Consider the following 9,534-nt stretch of genomic DNA (forward strand, 5'->3'; position numbering starts at 1 on the left):
AAAGGGCGAAAATTCGAGTGGCGAGACGAGCACACGGAGTCGGTCCGGAAGCTGAAGGAAGCTCTTGCTGCATCACCGACGCTCCGGAAGGCTGTCTACGAGAAGGGTACCCCGGTATACATAACGGTGGATACGAGTCCGACCGGGATCGGATGGGTCGTCAACCAAGAAGACGAGGACGGCATTCGGTTCCCGATTCGATTCGGCGCGAAGGTCCTCAGTGAGCGACAACGAGGGTACGCCTAGATTAAACGCGAACTCTGGGGTATCGTTTCGGCAGTAAAGGCTGACAAAGACTACCTGATCGGGACAGAAGTGATTATCGAGACGGATGGCCTCCCAATTCTCGGCATGGTTTCCGGATGCGCGACACCGGACCTGGCGATGCTCAGGTGGATAACGTACATCAAGTCCCTGGATCCGGAAATACGACACATTTCCGGAAAGGACAACGCCATGGCCGACATGCTTTCGAGGGCGAGGTTTGATGACGAGGGCGGCATGGTTTCGGAGGACGAAGAAGTCGGCGTGGACTTTTTTGAGGCGGTGTACATGAAGACCGATGGGGCGAGCACTCCGGCACTTAACAGCTTCGACGAGAGCAAGTACGACGGCGAGTGGCTACAGATCGGTGGGTTTTTGAGGACAATGACGCCGGATGCGTCATGGACGAGGGATGAGGCCAACCGGATCCGGAAGAAAGCATACCGATTCTTTCTCCGAGACGGATACTTATGGAAGCACCCGAAGAAGAGGAACGGCGTCCCGCTCCGGGTGGTGGCGATGAAGGAAGAACAAGAGGAGCTGCTGACGGCCTACCACGACAGCCCTTGCGCTGGACACCGCGGAACGTGGGCCACGTTCGAGAAGATAAAGGGGAAGTACTGGTGGTCGGGACTGTACCGGGACGTGCATCGGTTCGTGACAACTTGTGAGAGCTGTCAGATGCACTCCATAGTCCGACATCGGGACGAGCTTCACCCTACGTACCCTCCGACCATCCACTTCAAATGGATGGTAGATCTCGTGACGATGCCGATGGGAGTAGGACAAATGCGGTATCTGGTCCTGGCTCGGGAAGATCTGACGAACCAGGTGGAAGGCCGAGCCCTTCAGAACAAAACGACCGCGGCCGTATGTTGGTTCCTGATCGAGGACGTGATATGCCGGTACGGGTGTGTTGGGAAGATCGTGGCTGATCGCGGGGAGTTGGACGCCAAAGAGGCCGAGGAGCTATTCGACCGGCTAGAAGTCAAGCTCTCGCTTACCACTGCGTACAATCTGGAGGCGAATGGGAAGGTGGAGCGCGGACACGGACCGATCGTCAAGGCGTTAGTTCGGGCATGCGGAGGTCAAGTCGGGAACTGGCCGTAGCTGTTGCCTTACGCGTTGTGGGCGGACCGAACTACGCACAGTTCGGTAACCGGATTCATGCCGGCAGAGCTCATGTTTGGGCAGAAGCCGATCATGCCGATGGAACGTACGATCTCCTCATGGGCAACCGTGGACTGGAGAGACGAGATGAGCCGGGAGGAACTGTTGGCGGCGCGCATGCGACAGCTCGAGCGAAGACCGAAGGACGTGGAGCAGGCTGTGGGAAAGCTTCGGGTGGCAAGGACGAGGAACAAAGCCCGGTTCGACCGGACGCACCGGCTCCGACCAAAGAAGATCGAGGAAGGCGATTGGGTGCTAGTCTACGACAGCAGCCTCGACAACCAGCACCGAGCGACACGGAAGTTCGCAAGAAGGTGGTTCGGGCCTTACGTGGTACAAAGCGCCAACGACAACGGGACTTACCATCTGGCGGAACTTGACGGCACGAGAATGGCGATACCGGTAGCTGGGAAGCGGATCAAAGCGTTCAAGAAGCGTCACGACGACGAGCCGAATCCGGTTAACCTGGACCGCGACGACGAACGATCCGAAACCGAGGAAGAACCGACGGGCGGGGAATGAAGGCTGGACCGGTTTTCTCCGTCCCAACTCAATTTGGCGCATGCCGGTGGATGCGCGGTTAGGTGGGGGCGGATGTCATGAAGAAAACCGTCCACAAGCGGAATCGGTGCACCGGAGCATAGGAACCGGCTCTTCATGCACGAACGCCGTATGTTGTACATAAGAGAGAATTAGGTACATAGAAGATCCTAGGTAGGTAGATTCGGTAGGTAGATTCGGTAGGTAGGAAGTTAATGGGAAACAGATCCTTCCTTGCCTATAAAAGGAGGGAGACGAAGAGAGGACGGGGATCGCGGTTAGAGAGGAAGAAGTGTTGTCCGGTTGTCAGCCGAAGGCTTCTCTCTCTTCCATACGCCGTAGCTTCTTTCTGTGCAGGTTTTCGGGAGGCTCGCGCTGCTCTGAGGAATGCCCGAGTGCTTCCGGCAGCACCTCCAACCTACTCCCTTCATTCTGAGCGCTTACGAACAGGCATCAGCATCTGTTCGCCGGCTTGGTCGGTTGTAACCGACTTCGTGCTTCTTGTTGTTTGTCTTTGTTAATATATATATATACATACATTCGTGTCTCTCGGCGTCGGTGTCCCACTCGCGTCTTTGTGTCGAAGGGTCGTGTCCCTGTGAATCTACGCTCGTGCGTAGTGGGTCCTTTCCCTTCTCCCTTGTCTCTTGCTCTTCGGTACAAGACCCCCGAGGCCCCGCCTCATTCCACGCATCCGTGAGGAATACCTCGACAGCGTATCCGGACGTGGATCAGCGATCGGCGGCGTTGCCAGCCCAATCAGCATTAGTGTAGCCGACCAACTGCAAGGTTGTACGGGTCCGATATAGCAGTCCTCGGTCCTTAGTGCCGCTTACATACCGCAGTACGCGTTGCGCACACTGAAGGTGCTCCTTGGTAGGTCGTGCCATGAACTGACTCATCACCCAGACCGGATAACTGAGATCGGGTTGGGTGATTGTCAAGTAGATAAGGCTTCTGACAATTTGTCGGAACCTCGTCGGGTCGCATACCTTTCCGGAATTGGGGCGAAGCTTGACAGTTCTATCCAGAGGAGTCGAGATGGACTTATAGTCGGTCATCCCGAATTTGAAGAGCATACTCAGCACATAATGGCGTTGGCTGATCAATATGCCTTCGGGGGTACGGATCACTTCGATCCCGAGGAAGTAATGAAGATTCCCCGGATGCTTCATGTCGAACGATGCAGCAAGCTGGAGCTTCACGCGGTCGATTTCACCTAGGTCTGCGCTGGTGATGACCAAGTCATCAACATATAGTAAAATATTGACTGGACCGAGTCGACCTTTCCGGATGAACAGGGAAGAGTCTGATTTTGACGTTGCAAAGCCCATCCGATGCAGTTGCTGCGTGATCTTCGCGTTCTAGGCACACGGTGCTTGCTTTAGTCCGTAAAGGGACTTCTTCAATCGGCACACTGCCGACGTGTTCGTTCCGTAGTGAAATCCGGGGGGCTGTTCCATGTACACCTGTTCCTCAAGCTCACCTTGTAGGAACACATTCTTTACATCCATCTGATGTAAGTGCCACCCCTTTGCCGCAACTACCGCGAGCAAAACACGGACGATCGTCATCTTCGCGACTGGTGCAAACGTCTCATCATAGTCCATGTCGTGTTTCTGCGTGTAGCCTTTTGCCACTAACCGGGCCTTGTATCGGTTGACCAAGCCGTTAGTGTTGTACTTGACCTTGTACACCTACCTACATCCGATCGGCTTCACACCCTTCGGTGCGTTAACTAGGTCCCAGGTCTTGTTTTCCGCCAATGCGTGCATCTCTTCCTCCATCGCGGCGCGCCAATTTGCGTCCTTAACCGCTTTTACGTAGCTCTCCGGCTCACACACTTCCGCTACACGGGTCATGTACACATAATGATGCGCCATCTACTCGTTGTATCCGAACCGCACAACTGGGTTCTTCTGGCGGGTAGATTGGCGTAATCGGTCATTAGCCGATGTCGAGGTCTTCTCGGCTGATGCGGCTTCGCTCTTGAAGACCCATCACCGCTTCCCTCGGAGTCGGACTCGCGTCGGTCTGACTCGTTCCTATCCGTGCCGGAATTCGACACCTTCTTCTTCCCTTTCTCTTTGCGCGTAAGCTGTCTCCTCGGCTTCCTGCACAAGGAATGCACGATCGAGTCTCCACTACTCGCTGGCTCTACATCGGACTGGTCGAACCGACTCAGTTGTCCATTCCGTCCACTTAACCGAAACGAAATCGGACTCTCTTCGCAGGTCCCAATTTCAGGCTCATCTGGAGGCATCTCAATCTCGCTGACCTCATCGTCAGAACTCGGATTGGAGGTGAGGTCCGGAGTCGGAGGCAAGTACGAGGACCCGGACCTGTCAAACACAACGTCGCGGCTCACACGCGCTTGTTTGGTGCGCGGGTTATAACACTTATAACCCTTATGCTCGTCCGAGTAAACGACCAAGATACATTTCTCGGCCTTTGCGTCCAACTTTCTCTGTTTCTCCTTAGGCACATGCACATACATAATGCTACCAAAAACTCGTAAGTGTCGCAAGTTCAGCTTCATTCCGAAATACAGCTCATACACAGACACTTTTTCTCCGATCCGGTTTTGGATGTATACTGCGGTCCTTACAGCCTCGGCCCGGTAGAACTTGGGCAAGCTCTTCTCCTCTAGCATTGCTCGTGCCGCTTCCACAACCGATCGATTTTTCCTCTCGACCACGCCGTTTTGCTCCGGCGTGTATGTACAATTGAATTAGCGCCGAATTCCGATCTATTGTAGATAACCGTTGAATTGACCGGAAAAGTATTTTTTGCCGCCATCCGACCGCAGGCACTTGATCTTTCTTCCTGTTTCCGTTTCCACGAACCCTTTGAGGTCTCGGAAATAGTCGAAGACTTCGCTCTTCCTCTCAATGAGGTAGATCCACGTGTGCCGCGTGTAGTCGTCGATGAAGGAGACGAAATATCGGCTCCTGCCAAGACTAACGTTTTGTGCCGGCCCCCACACATCGGAGTGTATCAAGTCGAGCTTGTTCCGGCTCCGGTTATGCTCGTTGGGGAAGGGAAGTCGGTGTTGCTTCCTAAGCTGGCAGGCTTCACAAATTTGTGCCTTCCGGCCACTAAATTTGGGCAATCCGAACACCACCTGTTTTGATTGCAGGTCCTGAAGCCGCTGGTAGTTGACTTGGCCTATCCGCTTGTGCCACAAGTCCATGTCCGACTCGACTTTTTGTCCCTTCGCGAACATTGCGGCGCCACCGTCAGTAGAGTCGAGAATGAACATCCTCCCATCTCTGCGCCCTTGCGCAATAACACGGCCTTCTTCCTCAATGACGCACCCGAGGTGTGTAAACCAGACCTCCATCCCTTGGTCGACGATCTGTCCGACCGGCACCAAGTTCTTCGTGATTGTCAGAACATGTAGCACGTTCATGAGTTTCCCTTTCTGCCCGACATGGCTCAGGGGAACTTCTCCGACATTCGGGATCAGATGCAGAGTGTCGTCTTTGGTTGTGACTACTCCCGGTTGCATCGGTTTTTCTAGGTACGAGAACCACTCCTTATGGCTCGTCATGTGATTTGACGCGCCAGAGTCGATGTACCACACCTCCTCCGACTTCGGGGTGATCTTCTTCATCGAGTTTGCTTTGTGTCTCGTCACCAAGACAGACCCTTTCCCGGCTTCTCCGGATCCTTCGGCGTAGTGCGATCGTTGTTGATTTCCTTTGTCGGTCTGTCCGGAACCTTTTCCGGACTCGGTTCTCTCTGAATCGGCGCACTTTTTCCAGCACTCGCTCTCCCTGTGGCCTTTCTTGCCACAGTACCAGCATTCCGCGGCGGATTTCCCTTGCCGGTTCTCGTCGCCTCGACTCCCCCCTGTTTCCGGAGGGTCCATAATTGTTGTCGGCATCACTTCGGTGCCTGCTTCCTTGATCCCGTCGGCCATCTCCATTGCCTATCTCCCTCCGTGTACAGCATGTTGCTGTTGGCATGCGTGCTTGTCGACGCACCCGCGTGGTTCTCCTCTATAAGGAGCATCGACTACGTATTCTCCCGTGTACACATAGCAGTTCGGATGCTCCGAACTTTGATGCCAAATCCCCGAGACAGACTTCGCTTTCCTCAATGTTCACATCGATGGAAGTTAAGGAGTCGCATATGTCCTTGATCTTCGAGGTATAATCGGCCACCGACAAATTGCGTTGTCGTAGGTTGCTCAACTCCTGTCGGAGCTGAAGCTTCCAGGTTGTGGTGTTCGCGGCGAAGATCTTCTTCAGATTTTCCCATGCACCCTTCAACGTTTTTGCATCCCGAACGTAGCTTAATAGTTGTTCGCCCACACAAGATGCGAAACAGTACCACACTCTGCTCGCCGATTGTTCCCACGCCGGGAAGTCTTTGTGTGTCGAATCGGGTGCTGTGTCATTTGCTCCATCGACATAGCTCCAGTAACCGTGTCCAAGAAGGTATTGGTGCATCTTGTAAGACCAAGACGCGTAGTTGTTTCTATCGAGCTTTTCCGTCGGAAGCGAGCTAGCCATGCCTCTATCCATCGGTTTTGCCTGTTCTTCTTGGTTGGTTTTTCTTTCAAGCTATGTTGGCTGTAGAGGTTCTCAACCCTCGCGCTCTGATACCATGTAAAAGATTATGTGCGGAAGCAATAGAAAACCAAACACACAGAAAATACTAACTCTCTGTACAGTAAAAGTTTAATGGAGAGCTTGAGTATGCACAGTACGCGGGAGAGACAGAGAGAGAACACACAAAAACTCAATTCAAAAAATACTAACTCTCTGTACATACACCGTGCTCAGTGAGCACCTTGTTGGGATTACGGTCCCTTCGGATGGGATGGTCGGATATCAGAGATGAATGCCGACCAGCCCGGTTTCGGTTTCGGAACCGGATGATGAAGACCCCGACTTCGGAGTCGGATGACGAATGTACCCGAAGAAGAGATCCGGATGCAGGGACATATCCGTGAATATGTCTGCTAAGGGCCCCTGAGGCTATAGTTGTAAATAGCCCCAAAGTCATATATGTATAAATATGACTTAGGGCAAACAGTTTTTGTGTTGCTATTCATTTTTCTGTTTTTCCACTCTAGAGGAGTGAAGAGAGAGCAGCCGTGAGAGAGAGAGAGAGATAGAGCGCGAGAGAGGAAGAGGATGACGCCTCTGTGTATTTCCGCCGCCTGTGGCAAGGACAGCGAGCTCAAGGTCGTCGCCTTGCAGCTCGCCATTGTATACTTCTCTTTGTATAGTGTTGGTTTGGAGTCTTGTACTCCCGTGGTTTTTTCCCGTACAGGGTTTTCCACGATAAATCGTGTGTCCTCTCTATTTTTCGCATTTCCCATTTTCTGCAACAACGATTCGTGTGTTTCCTTGGTTGTGGCCGAGAGGAGAAGTGTGGAAAGTTTCGTTTATTTCCATCAATTTGGTATCAGAGCGAGCTGCTGCAGAAAATGGAAGGCGGCGGCAGCGGGCAGCCGGGGATGATGGTGCTGAATGCGCAGAATTACGCCGACTGGAAGATCAAGATGGAGGATCTTCTGATTGTTCGGGACCTGTACGAACCGATTGACAGGTCGGAAATACCGAAAGGGGTACTTGAGTCGGAATGGAGGCTTCTGAACCGGAAAGCCGTTCCAACCATTCGGCAATACGTAGACGTGAGCGTTCTACAACATGTGGCGAACGACACCAATGCATATGAGATGTGGCGGAAGCTGTCGGGCCTCTATGAGAGGAAGAATGCATTGAACCGGACCTCCCTGATGAGGAAGATAGTGAATCTCAAGTACCGGGATGGCGAGAGTATGGTAGAACACGTAAGCACGTTCATGGGATTCGTGAATCAGCTTGCGGCGATCAAGTTCCCGTTGGAGGATGCAATGCAAGCCATCATCCTGATGTGTACATTGTCGGAAAGCTGGGAGAACTTGGTGGTGACTCTCAGCACCTCCTGCACCGAAGATAACTTGTCCTTACAAACGGTAAAGACAAGTATTTTGAACGAAGAAGCGCGTCGGAGAGACAAAGAACCGGCCTCCGACTCGAAGGCGCTGCTTACCGAATCGGATCGGGGAAGACACTGGAACCGGAGTCCGCAAAGACGGGAGAAGTCGGGGACCCGGTCGCAGTCAAGAGGAAGGCCCACATGCTTCCACTGTGGGAAGCCGGGGCATTTCCGAAAGAATTGTCGGCATTACCGAAAAGACAACGGAGCCGACGACACCGATTCGAAGAAGTCACCGGAGAGAAACGGTGCATACCGGGGAGCCACGGACCGGAGAGGTTCGGATCGGCGAGGGCAGGACCGGAAAGGAACAACGGCACTCGCGGCAAGTGAGGAAGAAATCATGCTCATCACCGAAGAAGGTGAACTAAACATTGCCGGCGATGAGACGACCTGGGTGGTCGATTCCGGAGCGTCGTTCCACCTGACCCCGGAAAGAAGATACTTCTCATCCTACACAGCCGGTGAGCATGGCTGTGTTCGGATGGGAAATGAAGGTACGTGCCGGATTGCCGGCATAGGAGACGTGTGGTTGACAACCCCGACCGGATGCAAAATGCTGCTGAAGGATGTCCGACACGTTCCGGAGGTTCGATTGAACCTGATTTCGGCCGGCAGGCTAGACGATGAAGGCTACACAGGTAGCATCCGGAACGGCGTAATGAAGTTCAGCAAAGGGAGCCTGATAGTGGCTCGGGCCCGGAAGATCAACACACTGTACCTGATGAATGCCCGGTTGTGTCTGGAAGAGTTGAACGTGGCAGCCGACACTGCCGGTGAGCTGTGGCACAAGAGACTGTGCCACATGAGTGAGAAGGGGATGAAGAGGCTTGCAGAAGACAACCTTATTCCAGTGAAGCATGTGCACCTGGAGAAGTGCACCGATTGCCTGGCCGGTAAGCAGAACCGAACCTCTTTCCACTCAAGGCCACCGACGAGACGTGGCGCACCATTGGAGTTGGTGCACACTGATGTGTGTCAGGTAGAAACGAAGTCACATGGCGGAGCCCAGTACTTCGTAACATTCATTGATGATCACAGCCGGAAGCTGTAGACGGCACCGTTGAAGACAAAGGACCAAGTGTTGTGTGTCTTCAAAGAACTCCACGCGAGAGTGGAAAGAGAATCCGGCAAGAAGCTGAAAGCGATACGAGCGGATAACGGAGGGGAATACCGGGGGCAGTTCCAGGAGTACTGTCGCTCGAAGGGAATCCGACTCGAGTTTACTGTGCCGAAGACGCCGGAACTGAACGGGCTGGCCGAGAGGATGAACCGGACCATAATGGAGAGGGTCCGGAGTATGCTGGCGCATGCGAAATTACCCAAGGGATTTTGGGCTGAGGCAATGTCGACGGCGACATATGTGATAAACAGATCACCCTCAGTACCTTTGGACGGAGACACGCCGCAGAGAGTGTGGACCGGTAGGGAAGTATCCTACCGGCATCTGAAGGTGTTCGGGTGTCTCGCATACGTGCATGTGGCAAAGGACCGGAGAGGAAAGCTAGATCCAAAGACCCGGCCATGCATATTCCTCGGTTACGGCGACGACGAGTTCGGCTA

The sequence above is a fragment of the Azolla caroliniana genome, unplaced genomic scaffold, assembly GCF_043228905.1.
Source record: "Azolla caroliniana isolate FFs.n. ecotype wild unplaced genomic scaffold, voAzoCaro1.0.p SCAF_3, whole genome shotgun sequence".
NCBI lineage: Eukaryota > Viridiplantae > Streptophyta > Polypodiopsida > Salviniales > Salviniaceae > Azolla > Azolla caroliniana.